The 17,853-nt window shown below is 38.4% G+C and overlaps 1 pseudogene; it reads right to left on the reverse strand.

The window, feature by feature from the left end:
• Nucleotides 1–14,603: 14,603 nt before the first annotated feature.
• Nucleotides 14,604–15,075, reverse strand: LOC128577269 (RING-box protein 2-like; annotated as a pseudogene).
• Between the last annotated feature and the right edge of the window lie 2,778 nt (nucleotides 15,076–17,853).

The raw sequence follows: 17,853 nt of genomic DNA on the forward strand, positions 1-17,853 counted from the left end.
AAAGAAAAGAAAAGAAAATAGTTACTAATTCTCACATAAATTGGATTTTAATTTTGACCAAAGTATATTACTTAAACATTAATTTTTAGTTCAACTTGAGATGTTGCATCCTCATTTATAAGTGAAATATGTTTGTAATTTCCCTTTATAATAACATATTTTTAAAAATTTTAATATCATGTATGTCTAGATGAAGTAGAATGATCTTGAAGTATTTCTTCTTTTTCTATTGCCTATAACAGGTGTCCCCAAACTTTTTAAACAGGGGGACAGTTCACTGTCCCTCAGACCGTTGGAGGGCCGGACTATAGTTTAAAAAAAAAAAACAAAACTATGAACAAATTCCTATGCACACTGCACACATCTTATTTTGAGGTAAAAAAACAAAACGGGAACAAACACAATAACACTGCCTCGTGTGGCCCGTGGGCCGTAGTTTGAGGACCCCTGGCCTATAAGATTTGGCAAGATCTGTTTTTTGAAATTATCTTTTATTTTTATTTATAAATATTAGTTGTATATTTTATGAGACTTTGGGGAAAAAATAATAAGAAGTTAACTGATGACTCCACACTGAACCTCAGAGTCAAAGCATTCTATAATAGACATGAAAAAATGCTTTTAGACTCTTTTTTTTTTAAAATTAAATCATAGCTGTGTACATTAATGCAAACGTGGGGTACAATGTGCTGGTTTGATATAAAATTTGAAATATTTTCATTAAACTGGTTAACATAGCCTTTATGGCCTTTTCTTAGTTATTGTGTTAAGACATTTGTATTCTACATTTAGTAAATTTCACATGTACCCTTTTAAGACGCACCGTAAGTGTAGTCCCACCAATTACCCTCTGGCCACCCATCTTCCTCACTCCCATCCTCTCCCTCTCCCCTTTCCCCACATTCTTGGGCTATGATTGGGTTATAGTTTTTATATGAAAGCTATACCTTGGCTTTATAGTAGGGGTGAGGGCATTGGATACTTTTTCTTCCATTCTTGACATACTTTACTAAGAAGAATATGTTCCACCTCCATTCATGTAAACATGAAAGAGGTAAAGTCTCCATCTTTTTTTTAGGGCTGCATAATATTCCATGGTGTACATATATCACAATTTATTGATCCATTCATGGGTTGATGGGCACTTGGGCATCTTCCATGACTTACCAATTATGAATTGGGCTTCAATAAACATTCTGGTACAAATATCTTTGTTATAATGTGATTTTTGGTCTTCTGGATATATACCTAGTAGAGGAATTGTAGGATTGAATGGCAGGCCTATTTTTAGATCCCTAAGTGTTCACCAAACATCTTTGCAAAAGGAACATATAAGTTTGCATTCCCACCAGCAGGGCAGAAGTGTTCCCCTTTCTCCACATTCACGCCAATATTTTGGTTTTCAGATTTAGTGATGTGGGCTAATATTACTGGAGTTAGATGATATCTCAAAGTAGTTTTGATTTGCATTTCTCTGATGATTAAGGATGATGAGCATTTTTTCATATGTCTGTAGGCCATGTGCCTGTCTTCTTCAGGGAAGTTTCTTCTCAAGTACCTTGCTCACCACAAGATGGGATCACTTGTTCTTTTCTTGCTAATACATTTGAGTTCTCTGTGGATTCTGGTTATTAAACCTTTGTTGGAGACATAACTTACAAATATCTTCTCCCATTCTGAGGGCTGTCTGCTTGCTTTCCTCACTGTTTCTGGCTGTGCAGAAGCTTTTTAGTTTGATCAGGTCACAGTAATGTATTTTTTGTGTTGCATCAATTGCCTGGGGGGTCCTCTTCATAAAATATTTTCCCAGGAAAATTTCTTCGAGTGTTTTCCCTGCACTTTATTCTAGTATTTTTATTGTTTCATGTCTTAAGTTTAAATCTTTTAACCAGTGATAATCTATCTTTGTTAATGGTGAAAGTTGTGGGTCCAGTTTCAGTCTTGTACAAGCTGCCAGCCAGTTCACCCAACACCATTTGTTAAATAGGGAATCTTTCCCCCCACTGAATGTTTGTATGTCAAAGATCTAATAACAGTAAGTAGCTGGGTTCATCTCTTGGTTCTCTATTCTGTTTCATACATCAACCTCTCTCTTTTTGTTCCAGTACCATGCTGTTTTGATCACTATCAATTTATAGTATAGTCTGAGGTCTGGTAGTGTGATTTCTCCTGCTTTGTTATTATTTCTGAATAATGTCTTGCCTATTCAAGGTTTTTACTGATTCCATATAAAACGAAGCATTATTTTTTTGAGATCTTTAAAGTATGAGAGTGGAGCTTTAATAGGGATTGCATTCAAATTGTATATTGCTTTGGGTAGTATGGACATTTTAACAATGTTGATTCTTCCTAGCCATGAGCATGGTATGTTTTTCCATTTGTTAACATCTTCAGCTATTTCTTTTCTCAGAGTTTCATAGTTCTCTTTATAGAGATCTTTCACGTCCTTCATTAGGTAAACTCCCAAATATTTCATCTTCTTTGGCACTACTGTGAATGGAATAGAACCCTTGACTGTTTTTTTCAGCATGACTATTGTTGGTATATATAAAGGCTACAGATCTATAAGTGTTGATTTTGTAACCTGAGATGCTGCTATATTTCTTGATCACTTCTAAGAGTTTTGTAGTAGAATCCCCGGTGCTTTTGAGATATACCATCATGGCATCTGTGAAGAGTGAAAGTTTGATCTCTTCTGACCCTGTGTGGATACCCTTGCTCACCTTTTCTCGCCTAATTGTGATGGCTAAGACTTCCATTACAATGTTGAAAAGCAGTAGAGACAATGGGCAACCTTGCCTGGTTCCTGATCTGAGTGGAAATGATTTCAATTTTACTCCATTCAATACGATATTGGCTATGGGTTTGCTGTAGATGACCTCTGTCAGTTTAAGAAATGTCCCTTCTATACCTATGTCCTTTTATTTATTTATTTATTTATTTTTCTTATTGTTAAATCACAGCTATGTACATTTGTGCAATCAGGGGTACAATGTGCTGGTTTCATATACAATCTGAAATATTCTCATCAAACTGTTCAATGTAGCCTTCATGGCATTTTCTCAGTTATTGTATGTAGACATTTGTATTCTGCATTTAGTAAGTTTCGCCTGTACCCATTCTAAGATGCACCATAGGTGTGGCCCTACCTATTACCTTCCTCCACCCTAACCTCCCCCTTGCCTTCCCCCCTTTCCCCATATTCTTGTGTTATAGCCTTCATGTGAAAGCCATAAATTAGCTTCATAGTAGGGCTGAGTACATTGGATACTTTTTCTTCCATTCTGAGATACTTTGCTAAGAAGAATATGTTCCAGCTCTATCCATGTAAACATGAAAGAGGTAAAGTCTCCATCTTTCTTTGAGGCTGCATTATATTCCATGGTATACATGTACCACAATTTGCTAGTCCATTCGTGAGTCGATGGGCACTTGTGCTTTTTCCATGACTTAGCAATTATGAATTGGGCTGCAATAAACATTCTGTACAGATCTCTTTGTTATATTGTGATTTTTGGTCTTCTGGGTATATACCTAGTTGAGAAATTATAGGATCAAATGACAGGTCTATTTTTAGATCTCTAAGTATTCTCCAAACATCCTTCCAAAAGGAACGTATTAGTGTACATTCCCACCAGCAGTGTAGAAGTGTGCCCTTTTCTCCACATCCACACCAACATCTCTGGTTTTGGGATTTTTTTTATGTGGGCTACTCTTACTGGAGTTAGGTGATATCTCAAAGTAGTTTTGATTTGCATTTATCTGATGATTAAGGATGATGAGCCTTTTTTCATGTGTTTGTAGATCGTGCGTCTGTCTTCTTTAGAGAAGATTCTCTCCAAGTCCTTTGCCCACCCTGAGATGGGATCACTTGTTCTTTTCTTGCTAATACATTTGAGTTCTCTGTGGATTCTGGTTATTAGACCTTTATCGGAGGTATAACCTGCAAATATTTTCTCCCATTCTGAGGGCTGTCTGCTTGCTTTACTTACCATGTTCTTGGCTGTGCAGAAGCTTTTTAGTTTGATCAGGTCCCTGTAATGTATTTTTGATACTGCTTCAGTTGCCTGGGGAGTCCTCCTCATAAAGTATTCACCCGGCTGATTCCTTCAAGAGTTTTCACTGCACTTTCTTCAAGTATTTTTTATAGTTTCATGTCTTAAGTTTAAATCTTTTATCCAGTGAGAGTCTATATTAATTAATAGTGAAAAGGGTGGGTCCAGTTTCAGTCTTTTACAGATGGCCAACCAGTTCACCCAGCACCATTTGTTAAATAGGGAATCCTACTGAATGTTTCCCCACTGAATGTTTTTAATTGGCTTGTCAAAGATCTAATAATGATAAGTAGCTGGGTTCATCTCTTGGTTCTCTATTCTGTTCCATACATCTACCTCTCTATTTTTGTGCCAGTACCATGTGGTTTTGATCACTATTGATTTATAGTACAGTCTGAGGTCTGGTAGCGTGATTCCTCCTGCTTTGTTTTTATTTCTGAGTAATGCCTTGGCTATTCGAGGCTTTTTCTGATTCCATATAAAACAAAGTATTATTTTTTCAAGGTCTTTAAAATATGACAATGGAGCTTTAATAAGAATTGCATTAATTTAATCATCAGAGAAATGCAAATCAAAACTACTTTGAGATATCATCTAACTCCAGTGAGACTAGCCTATATCACAAAATCTCAAGACCAGAGATGTTGGCATGGATGTAGAGAAAAGAGAACACTTTTGCACTGCTGGTGGGAATGCAAATTAATACATTCCTTTTGGAAAGATATATGGAGAACACTCAGAGATCTAAAAATAGATCTGCCATTCAATCCTGTAATTCCTCTCCTGGGCATATGTCCAGAAAACCAAAAATCACAACATAACAAAGATATTTGTACCAGAATGTTTATTGCAGCCCAATTCATAATTGCTAAGTCATGGAAAAAGCCCAAGTGCCCATCGATCCATGAATGGATTAATAAATTGTGGTATATGTACACCATGGAATATTATGCAGCCTTAAAGAAAGATGGAGACTTTACCTCTTTCATGTTTACATGGATGGAGCTGGAACATATTCTTCTTAGTAAAGTATCTCAAGAATGGAAAAAAAAATATCCAATGTACTCAGCCCTACTATGAAACTAATTTGGGGCTCTCACATGAAAGCTATAACCCAGTTACAATCTAACAATAGATTGTAATAGGGGGAAGTGGGAAAGGGAGGGGAGGGAGGGGGGTGGTGGGTAGAGGGAGGGGGATTGGTGGGATCATACCTGTGGTGCATCTTACAGGGGTATTTGCAAAACTTGGTAAATGTAGAATGTAAATGTTTTGTCACAGTAACTGAGATAACGCCAGGAAGGCTATGTTAACCATTGTGATGAAAATGTGTCAAATGGTCTATGAAGCGAGAATATGATGCCCCATGATCATATCAATGTATACAGTTATGATTTAATAAAAAAAATTGCATTAAAATTATATATTACTTTGGGTAGTATAGACATTTTAACAATGTTGATTCTTCCCAGCCATGAGCATGGTATGTTTTTCCATTTGTTAATGTCTTCAGCTATTTCTTTTCCTAAAGTTTCATAGTTCTTTTTATAGAGCTCTTTCACGTCCTTTGTTAGATAAACTCCCAAATATTTCATCTTCTTTGGCACTACTGTGAAAAGAATAGAGTCCTTGACTGTTTCTTTGGCTTTGTTATTGTTGGTATATATAAAGGCTACAGATTTATGGGTGTTGATTTTGTAGCCTGAGACATCGCTGTATTCCTTGATCACTTCTAAAAGTTTGTAGTAGAATCCCTAGTGTTTTCCAGATATATGATCATATCATCTGCGAAGAGTGAAAGTTTGATCACTTCTGACCCTATATGGATACCCTTGATCACCTTTTCTTCCCTAATTGCAATGGCTATAACTTCCATTACAATGTTAAAGAGCAATGGAGACAATGGGCAACCTTGTCTGGTTCCTGATCTAAGTGGAAATGATTTCAATTTAACTCCATTCAATATAATATTGGCTGTGGGTTTGCTGTAGATGGCCTCTATTCGTTTAAGAAATGTCCCTTCTATACCAATTTTCTTAAGTGTTCTGATCATGAAGGGATGTTGGATATTCTCAAAAGCTTTTTCTGCATCGATTGAGAAAATCATATGGTCTTTATTTTTTAGTTTGTTTATGTGCTGAATTACATTTATAGATTTATGTATGTTGAACCCGCCTTGAGATCCTGGGATAAATCCCACTTGGTCATGGTGTATAATTTTTTTGGTGTGTTGTTGGATTCTTTTTGTTAGGTTCTTATTGAATATTTTTGCATCAATATTCATTAGTGATATTGGTCTATAATTTTCTTTTCTTGCTGGGTCTTTCCCTGGTTTAGGGATCAAGGTGATGTTTGCTTCATAGAATGTGTTGGGTAGTATTCCTTCTTTTTCTGTATTTTGGAAAAGATTTAGTAATATAGGTACTAGTTCTTCTTTAAAAGTTTGGTAGAATTCTGACATAAAGCCATCTGGTCCTGGGCTTTGGTTTTTAGGGAGATGTTGTATAGTTGATGCTATTTCAGAACTTGATATAGGCCTGTTCAACATTTCCACTTCATTCTGGCTAAGTCTTGGTAGGTGGTGTACTTCCAAGTATTGGTTGATTTCTTTCAGATTTTTGTATTTCTGAGAGTAGAGTTTCTTGTAATATTCGTTAAGGATTTTTTGAATTTCTGAGGGGTCTATTGTTATTTCATCTTTGTCATTTCTGATTGATGAGATTAGAGATTTTACTCTTTTTTTCCTGGTTAGGTTGGCCAAAGGTTTATCTATTTTATTGATCTTTTCAAAAATCCAACTTTTGGATTTATTGATCTGTTATATAATACTTTTGTTTTTAATTTCATTTAATTCTGATCTGATTTTAGTTATTTCTGTTCTTATGCTGGGTTTGGGGTTGGAATGTTCTACCTTTTCCTGTTGCTTGAGATGTCCCATTAAGTTATTAACTTCCTCTCTTTCCATTTTCTTGAGGAAGGCTTGCAGTGCTATAAATGTCCCACTTAGGACTGCCTTTGCAGTATCCTAGAGGTTCTGATAGTTTGTGTCATTAAAGTATTTAATTTCACCGTCATAAATGAAACTCAGTTTAGCTGGGTACAGGATCCTGGGTTGAACGTTATTTTGTTTTAGGAGATTAAAAGTCGACGACCATCCTCTTCTAGCTTGAAAGGTTATAGCAGAAAGATCTGCAGTTGTTCTAATATTCTTGCCCTTGTGGATGATGGTTTTCTTTTGTCTGGCTGCTTTCAGAATTTCCTCCTTCATATTAACTTTAGTGAAATTGATTATGATGTGTCTGGGGGATGTCTTATTTAGGCTGAGTCATGCTGGAGTTCTGAAACTGTCTGCTGTCTGAATTTCAGAATCTCTTGGCATATCTGGAAAGTTCTCTTTCATAATCTCACGGAGAAGAGACTCTGTGCCTTGTGAAGCCACTTTATCGCTTTCGGGGATCCCTGTAAGATGAATATTGGTTTTCTTCGAATTATCCCAGAGATCTCTGAGAGAGTGATCTGTTTTTGCCCTCCATTTCTGTTCCTCTTTGAGAGTTTGGGAGCATTCGAAAGCTTTGCCTTCAATGTCAGAAATCATTTCTTCTGCTTGCTCCATTCTGTTATGGAGGGATTCAGCTGTGTTTCTCAGATCTTTGAGGGCTGCAACTTCTTGTTTCAATGTGTCAAAATCTTTGGTCATTTGGTCTTTGAATTCATTCCCTTCTTGAGATATCTTTTGGGTTACTGCTTGGAATTCTAGTTCGATATTCTTTGCTATCCAGATTCTGAATTCGATTTTTGACATCTCAGGTATTTGTTTGTGTATGGGATCTTGTGCTGTGTCTGCCCCATTGATCCTTGGGGCAGTTGATCTACTCTGATTATTCATATTGCCAGAGTTTATCCATTGATTTCACCTCATGATTGTTTTTTCACCGTTGCCTCTAGCTTTCCTCAGAATTGAGAAGGTGCCTCTCTAAGATTATACCACAGCAGGATCACTCTATTGTTGCTGGATCTTTGTAGAGAGTGACCCTTTGTAGCTCCTCTGGGGCTGCCCCAGCCAGGGAGTTCTGGTTGTGGAAGCAGCTCCGGAGTGTGACACACCTGGATCCAGCAACAGGGCGATGGTAGGGGGGTTGCACCCAGTTCTGGGAGTGCCTGGCACCCAGTGACTTTGGCTCAGAGAGCCCAAGTTTCCAGCAGTCTCTGGCCAGGAAAAGGGCTCTGCACAGAGGCAGGAGGGCTACGGAGGGCACGTGGCTACCAGAGTCCCCGGCCAGACAGGCAGGCCAGTGTGGAGGCAGGGAAGGTACGGGAGGGAGGATGCGGGGTTGCACAGATCCTGGAGTTCTTGGTCAGGGCGTATGGAGGCCCAGCAGGCACAGCTCTTACCAGGGTCTGGGAAGGGGCAGATCACTGATCGTGGTATAGCTCTTATGAAGGTCTGGGCACCGATAGCTAATCGTGCACAGCTCTTATGGAGGTCTGGGAGCCGATAGCTGATTGTGCACAGCTCTTACGGAGGTCCGGGTGCTGATTGCTGATCCTGCGCAGCACTTACGGAGGTCCGGGCACTGATTTCTGATCGCGGGCAGCCGTGGTCAGAGAATCTTATTCCAATTCTGACACTTCTTGCTGTGTGATCTTGAGCAAGATGATTGATTTACTTCTATGAAACTCAGTAGTCTCCTCTTTCCTAGGTCCAGCCAGGCGGCTCCAGCAAATTGCCTCACGAAATAGCAAAGGCACCACCACCTGCAGGGCCGAAGAGCGGGCTCGGGATTCTGGGGAGGAGACACCCAGTCTGGACAGTGAAGTCGGGAACCACCAAATGACTTGGGGCTGCGCCAGTGGCTCAGTGAACATGGCGCCTGAGATGGGTGCCAGCAGCCTCATCACCCCCATAAGATAGATACTGCCTATCACCGACATGCTCCAAGAGGCTATTCTTTTTTAGAGCTGAAACCTGCTTGAGGCCTATACCTATTTTCTTAAGTGTTCTGATCCTGTAAGGATGCTGGATATTATCAAAAGCTTTTTCTGCATCAATTGAGAGAATCATATGGTCTTTGATTTTTAATTTATTTATGCAATGAATTATATATATAGATTTATGTATATTGAACCAGACTTGAGACCCTGGGATAAAACCCACTTGGTCATGGTGTATAATTAGTTTGCTGTGTTGCTGGCTTCTGTTTGCTAGAATCTTGTTGAATATTTTTGCATCCATATTTATTAGTGATAATGGTCTATAATATTCTTTTCTTGTTGGGTCTTTTCCTGGTTTGGGGATCAAGGTGATGTTTGCTTCATAGAATGTGTTGGGTAGTATTCCTTCTTTTTCTATATTTTGGAAAAGTTGAGTAATATAGGTAATAGTTCTTCTTTAAAGGTTTGATAGAATTCTCATGTGAAGCCATCTGGTTCTGGCTTTTCTTTGTAGGGAGATTTTTTTATAGTTGATGCTATTTCAGAACTTGATACAGGCCTGTTCAACATTTCCACTTCATTCTGGCTAAGTCTAGGAAGGTGGCATGCTTCCAAGTATTGGTCTATTTCCTTCAAATTTTCATATTTCTGAGAATAGAGTTTCTTATAATATTCATTTAGGATTTTTTGAATTTCTGAGGAATCTGTTGTTATTTTGTCTTTGCCATTTCTGATTGATGAAATTAGAGACTTTACTCTTTTTTTCCTGGTTACCTTAGTCAGAGTTTTATCTATTTTATTAATCTTTTCATAAAAAATAACTTTTGGATTTATTGATTTGTTGTATAATCCTTTTGTTTTCAATTCATTTAATTATGCTCTAATTTTGGCTATTTCTTTTCTTCTGCTGGGTTTGGGATTGGAATATTCTTCCTTTTCCAGTTGCTTGAGATGTCCAGTTAAGTTCTTAACTTTCTCTCTTTCCTTTCTCTTGAGGAAGGCTTGCAGTGTTATAAATTTCCCTCTGAGGACTGCCTTTGTGGTATCCCAGAGGTTCCAGTAATTAGTGTCTTCATTATCATTTTGTTCCAAAAAATTGGTAATTTCCTTCTTAATCTCATCTATGACCCAGCTGTCATTCAGCCTAAGATTATTTAGTTTCCATGTTTTTGTATGAGTATGCAGATTCCTGTTGTTACTGAGTTCAACTTTTATTCCATGATGGTCCAAGAAGATGCAAGGAATAATTTCTATTCTTTCAAATTTGCTGATGTTAGACTTTTGACCTAAGATGTGATCAATTTTGGAGTACGTTCCATGGGCTGATGAGAAGAATGTGTAGTCAGTGTTGTTAGGATGAAATGTTCTGTAGATGTCTGTTAAATCCAATTGTTGAATGGTTCAGATTAAGTCTAAAATTTCTTTGCTGAGTTTCTTACTGGAGGATCTATCCAATACTACCAAAGGAGTGTTAAAATCTGCAACTATTTTGGTGCTGTAGGACATCAAGTTGCTCAAGTCTGTTAGAGCTTCTCTTATCAAATGAGGCACATTCTGGTTGAGTGCATAAATGTGAATAGTTGAAATCTCATCATGTTGAGTGTTACCCTTAACAAATATGAAGTGATCATCCTTATCTATGCTTACTTTTGTTGGTTTAAAGCCTATTATATCTGCAAATAAAATTGTAACACCGGCTTTTTTCTGATTTCCATTTGCCTCAAATATAGATGACTATCCCTTCACCCTGAGTCTATATTTATCTTTTAAAGTAAGATGAGATTCTTGTATGCAGTAGATATCCGGTCTGAGTTTTATATCCAGTCAGCAACCTGTGCCTCTTTAGAGGACAATTTAAACCATTCACATTAATTGAGAATGTTGATAAGCCTGGCAGAATTTAGGGTTTCGAGTTTTTTGAAAGTCCAGTGGAGATTTTTAATCCTTTTTCCACTGTGGAAGTTGGAATTTGATCAAACATTTCTGAGTGAGTTTACTTTGGTGGTAGAGGATTGTGCTGGTCATTATGGAGGATAGGTCTGAGAATATCCTGGAGAGCTGGTTTAGTTATGGCAAATTTCATCAACATGTGAATGTCATTAAAGTATTTAATTTCTCCATCATAATGAAACTCATTTTCACTCGATACAGGATACTGGGTTGAAAGTTATTTTGTGTTGGGAGATTAAAAGGCCAGGACAACCCTCTTTGAATTGAAAGTTTTTAGGAGAAAGATCTGTGGTCATTCTAATATTCTTCCCCTTGTAGATTATGTTTTTTTTTCCATCTGGCTGCTTGCAGGATTTTCTCCTTCATGTTAACTTTAGTGAAGTTAATTATGATGTGCCTACGAGATGTCTTGTTTGAATTTAGACGTGCTGGGGTTCTGAACTGTCTGCTGTCTAAATTTCAGAATCTCTTGGCATGTCTGGAAATTTCTCCTTCATAATCTCATGAAGAGGAGCCTTTGTGCCTTGCAAAGCCACTTTGTCACCTTCAGGGATTCCTATAAGGCAAATATTAGTTTTCTTCAAATTATCCCAGAGCTCTCTGAGAGAATGATCCATTTTTGCTCCCCATTCCTCTTCCTCTTTGAGAGTTTGGGAGCGTTCAAACACTTTGTCTTCTACGTCAGAAATCCTTTCTTCTGCTTGCTCCATTCTTTTACCGAGGGATTCTACTGTATTTCTCAAATCTTTGAGGGCTGAAAATTCTTGTCTCAATGTGTCAAAATCTTTGGTGATTTTGTCTTTGAATTCATTGAATTCTGGAGACAACTTTTGAAATGCTCCTTGAATTTCTAATTCCAACTTTATCTCCACTCCATTCTATTACTCTTATTTGCAATGTAAATTCTGAATTCAATTTCTGACATCTCAGCCACTTGTTTATAACTGGGATCTTCAGTTGTATCTGCCATATCGTTCCTTGGGTGAGTTGATCTACTCTGGTTATTCGTGTTACTAGAGTTTTTCCGCTGATTCTGCCCCATGATTATTTTATATCATTTGGCTAGATGAGAAGATAAGGTGAAGTTGGGTTGGGGAGCTCCAGGAGTAGTGATTAACCAGCCCTTTGCCCAAGAGCTGGGACTGGTGTCTGTACCTTTTCTCCTAGAGCTTTGCAAAGGACCCATATATTGCTATGACCTGAGTCACTGTTGGCTCTGTCTTGTTTTCACCTGGTCTCTGTCCTACCCTAGTGAATCAGTTACTCTGGGTTGAAGTTTCAGCTGTGGAGAAATACCAGCAATTAAGTCACCCTGCCACCCACAGGCAACAACTGGAAAAGGAAAACCAAACCTTCCCACAACCACACACCCACGGTACCACTTTAGATAGTCCTCAGGTGACTGACCCAGTTTAAGAGGTCCAAATCAATTGTCCCAGTCAGCACCCAGTCTCAAGTGGGAGAGTTCAAAATGTCTCTGGCAACTAGATAGCTGGGGTCTGCTGACAGCTTGAGTATGACTCGTTCTGGTGCTTCATGGAGTCAGAAGGATCCCCCCCCCACCGCCAGCAAATAAATTAGTCTGGGAAGGTTGTTGCCTCCTTCCCCACCTTGCACCTCTGTCATACCCAGTCACTGGTAACCCCGCAGGGCTGTGAACCAGTTTTCTCAAATGAGCAGATGCTCCAGGGGGTTGTGCCTGCCTGAGTCCCAGGGAGATCTATGTCTCCTTGGCCAGCCCTCTGTACTCTGCCATCATGTCGGGGAGCTGAGGCCTGACAACCTCGAGTGGTTAATGGAAGCTGGGATGGTTCACTCAGTTCCAGTCCCGCTCCTGATTGATGTTGCTGACACTTATATTTTTGCAGAATTTGTGGTTTTGTCCTGGCTATATTCCCTTGTGGACCAGATGCTGTTTGAGTTCACAGAAATTGCAACTCAGCCCCAGTCTGTGCTGCTGCCTAGAGCTGGTGTGTCTGTCTCCACTGCAGTCTGTGTTGGGGCGGGTGCAGTTAGAGCTCACAATCAGCAATCAGTTCCAGCCCTGCCAACCCGCTCCTGTCTTAGGTATGATCCCCTGGGGGCCAGGGGCTTCTTAGGCTCACTAAAGCAGTCCTCTGTCTCAGCCCCACCCTGGCAGTATGCCATCTCTGCACACATATCTTCTATTCTCCATCCCCACTGTGTCCAGCCCATGCAGGTACCACCTCAGGCAAATACTTTACTCATGGGGCCTGCATTTCTGTCCCATATCTGCTGGGCCAGTGTCCACCACCAGAGAAGATGCCTGTCTTTCTCTGGTTGCCCAGGGAGTGTCTGTCCAAAATATCCCCAGGGGTGTGAGTCCTATTGTTCCTGTGGCTGCTGCTGCTACTCTGTGTCATGGGGCACCACCTCTCCCTGTTCTTCACAGTTCCTTCAGTCCACTGTCTTCTACCTACTCCAGTGCAGCAGAATCAGCAGACCTGCAACAGCCCATGCCCTATTCACACCTCATGAGAAAATTCCCAAGAATCTGGACTCCATGGGGGACAGGCCTCTAGACCTCAGGGTGAGAGTGGAGGGGAGTGCTGAGAGTTCAGAATTGCAGGTAGAGAATATATACAGATTTATACAGTTTTATGCCTGGCAGGAGAGTGCCATGGCACCCTAGTAGGGGAAGGAGGTCTGGTTTTCAGAGGATCTCTTCCATGTGATAAATTAGGAGGATGTTTGAACTCTGCTCACTTGTTTGTAGAAAGTATACTGCATTGGGGAGGGGAACTCCCATCTGCTTGGCGATGGATTTTGTACCTATTGTTTGTATCCTTGGGGTTGCAGTTTGCCTCAGCAGGGATGATGTGCATTCTTCAACCTTCTCTCTTGGCTCAGCTCCAAACCATCAGCTTACTTGTTAAACTCCTGTCCTTTAACTCTCCTGGATGGGAGCCTTTGTGTAAAGCTGGCTCCAGTCCTCTCCATCTTTTTTGTTTTTTTTTTTTTAAGGTAAAGAGAATAAACCATTTATTAAAACATTGTGAGATAAAATAAACCTTTTAATCCAAGCTACAGTGGTAAACATTTCCTCCTCACCAACACATCTGAAGTATAGTTAATTTATATCATCTGACCACAACTAGAAAATAATTTTGTCTTTTACCACTCAATAATTGAATAGTGAGGTAACTGTGATAAAGGTTTTCTTGATGAGTCAATGATAAAGACTGATAACTTTTTAAAAGACAATCAACATTCCATATGCCCAAAACTTTAATTTTATTTACCCTGTTCAGTGGCCCAAACTTAAAATTCTCATATTAAATAAAGCTTTCATTGATCATCCCCCTCTTCCTGCCAAAATAAGTTAGGAACAAATTAAGGATAAGAGTTGGGTTCTAAACTCACTTTATTTGCTACTCTAACATGCTGCCCTTTTTTAGCTGATCAATAGGCATGCAAAAAGTTCCCCTCTGACAGGAACGGCTTCCACAACTAGTGTATCAATGGGAAAATTATAAAGGTTATTCAATTGGGGAGTTCTCTCCTTTTTTATAGCACTTCTAAGCAGTGTGCGTGACACACCACAGAGGTAGGAAAGACCATCTTTTATAAATTATCTTCTTAATTGTGGAGAATTTATGAAAATAAAACCGACAAAATACTAAACCATGCCTTCAACGAGTCTCAAAACACCACAGATCCATTGGCTCCTTATTTGAAGAATGAATCCCCTGGAGTGTTCTAGCTTTTGTAGGGCACTTGATAACAAGATCCACCAGGGCTTTGAACGACTGCACTAAGAAAGCCTTCTGCCATTCTCATTTGCCGATTTTTTGGACTACCCAATCCTGCTGGCAGAGAGGGCAGCTATTGTTCTGTTTCACCCACAGGGACATGCAGCAGTTGTGGAAGGAATGATTACATTCTCCCCAGACCACAACACAATCCTCTTGTTGGTTTTCAGCTTGACATCTAAGACAGGCATCCATCACCTGGACCCTGCAGATGGCGCACGTATCGCACTCCACGTCCCAGCTCCACATGGCCACTGCATTCCACTTCTTGAGAGAGAGCATTTTGTCGCCCCCGACTTGGAGGCTGTGCCCCTGGAGTGAGAGGCCAAGGCACAGGGTTCCTCCCCGTCTTCTATGTCTGCCATGGCGGCGGTGCAAAGCCGGTGGGTTAGACATTGGGTCGGGGGAGGCAGGTGGCTATGGCGGCTCTCCTCTCCATCTTTTTTAAGATTGCACAATATTCCACGGTGTACATATACCACAATTTATTAATCCATTCATGGCTCGATGGGAACTTGGGCTTCTTCCATGACTTAGTAAATATGAATTGTGATGTAATAAATATTCTGTGAAGCACCATTTCTTGAAAAGACTATCTTTGTTCTTTTGTCAAAAATAAGTTGATTGTATTTATTTTCGTCTATTTCTGAATTCTCTCTTCTGTTTCATCGGTAATATTTGATTTTTTTTTTCACCAGTACAACACTGTCCTGATTACTGTAGCATTATTTTAAGCCTAGAGGTCAGGTAGTGTCAGTTCTCCAACTTTATTCTCCTTCAATATTATGTTGTCTATTCAGGGACTTTTGCCTTTTTGGATCAACTTTAAAATCAGTTTGTCAATATCTATGAAATAATTTACTGGGATTCTGGTTATCTGTCTTGTTTTGATATTAGGGCAATGTTGGCCTTATAGAATACGTTAGGAAGTATTATTCCCTCTGCTTCTATCTTCTGGAAAAGATTGTAGAGAATCAGTGTAATTTCATAGAATATATTGATGTTATTATTTTGAATAAATTGTTATCGATTAGAGCAAGTAAGTATAAGAAAAATAAAAGGTTTTATTTTACCTTTACTTATTCTTTATTTGATGTTCCTTCTGTCTTTATGTAGATCTGAATTTCTAACCTATATTATTTCCTATTCTCTAGAGAATTTCTTTTAACATTTCTTGCATGGGGGTCTATTGGAAAAAATTTCCCTCCATTTTTGTTTGTCTGAGAAAGTATTTATTTTGCTTCACTTTTGAAATATAATTTCACAGAATATAGAATTTTAGGTTGGTGGGTTTTTCTTCCAACAGTTAAATATTTCACTCCACTATCTTCTTGACTGTGTGGTTTCTGAACAGATGTGGAATATAATTCTTTGTTTTTCTTATTGTTTGGGATTGATTGATGATACAAATAATTAGGTGACACTGATTGCATTTGTTAGATAACATCCCTCTTATAATTGTGTCCCACCCCCAAGAGGTGTGCCATATACTGTGATGCCCCCATCTCCCTCCCACCTCCCCTTTCCCCAATTGCTCATTTCCCTAACTCCCCCTTATATTTGCTCATCTACTGCCTTCATATTAGAATAGAGTACATTGGATTCTTGCTTCTCCATTGTGATGCTTTACTAAGAAGAATGTATTTTACTTCCATTCAGGTTAATAACAAAGATGTAAAGTCTCCATCTTTTTCTTTTTTTTTTTTCCTGAGTGATAGGAACATCTTTTTCTTTCTTTCTTTCTTTTTTTTTAACATATACATGTGTTAATTAGGTTTCCTTTTTTTTTGCCTTCACAAAATTAAAAAAAACTTAAAATTTAATAACAATAACAATGTTTAAGATAAGGATTAGAAATAAAAAACCTTGTAAAGAATGAAGGAACATAAATACATTCAGAAAAGGAATCAGACAATTGCTTCATTGAAATTGAGCAATAATAATAATAACAATAATAATGCAAAGAAAGTAACATTCACATTGTCAAATAAGAGCATATCTATTATAGAATGCTTTGACTGAGATTCAGTATGGAGTCATCGGTTAATTCATTTTTCTTTAAATATCAAAAAATAGACAAATAATATTTATAAATAAAAGTAAAAGATAATTTCAAAAAAGAGATCATGTGAAATCTTATAGACAATAGAAAAAGAAGAAATACATCAAAATCATTCTACTTGATCTGGCTACACCTGATATTAAAGTTGGAAAAAATATATTATTATAAAGGAGAAATTACAAACATATGTCACTTATAAATGAGGCTATAATATCCTAAACAACACATTAACATATTGAATGTTACTATTATTATTGTAATATACTTTGGTCAAAATTAAAACCAATTTATATGAAAATTAGTCACTATTTTCTTTTTTTTTTTGTTCTTTTTTTTCCATCTTTTCCTCTCCCTCAGCCCTTCCCTCATTCTCGGTCTGCTCTCCCCTTCCCCCATGTCCCACCATGTCATTAATTGTTTTCAAATCAAAACTGAGTACATAAGATTCAAACTTCTCCACTCCTGTGATCAAGTCTCCATCTTTTTTAGTGGCTGAATAGCATTCCATGGTATACATATAACACAGCTTGGTAATCTAGTCCTGGGTTAGTGGGCATTTAGGCTGTTCTCACATTTTGGCAATTATAAATTGAGCTGTGATAAACAGTCTAGTGAAAATGTCCTTATGATAAAAGGATTTCTTTTCTACTGGGTAGTTTTGCTTGGAAATGGGATTGCAGGATCAAATGAGAGATTTAATTTGAGTTCTTTGAGGCTTCTACATACTTCCTTCCAAAAGGTTGTATTAGTTTGCAGACCCACCAGCAGTATAAAAGTGTTCCCTTCTCTCTACATTCATTCAGCTTTGAGACTCTGTGATGTGGGCCATTCTCACTGGCATTAGCTGATATCTTAGGGTAGTCTTTATTTTCATTTCTCTTATGATTAGTGATGATGAGCATTTTTTTCATATGTTCGTTAGCCACTTGTCTGTCTTCTTTAGAGAAGCTCCTATTCATGTGTCTTGCCCAGTGATGTATGGGATTGTTGGGTCTTTCTTGTTGATTAATTTGAGTTCTGTATAGAGTCTAGTTATCAAGTTTTTGTCCAATTCATAACATGCAAATATCTTTTCCCATTC

Source organism: Nycticebus coucang, chromosome X (assembly GCF_027406575.1).
Source record: "Nycticebus coucang isolate mNycCou1 chromosome X, mNycCou1.pri, whole genome shotgun sequence".
In the NCBI taxonomy this organism is placed as follows: Eukaryota; Metazoa; Chordata; class Mammalia; order Primates; family Lorisidae; genus Nycticebus; species Nycticebus coucang.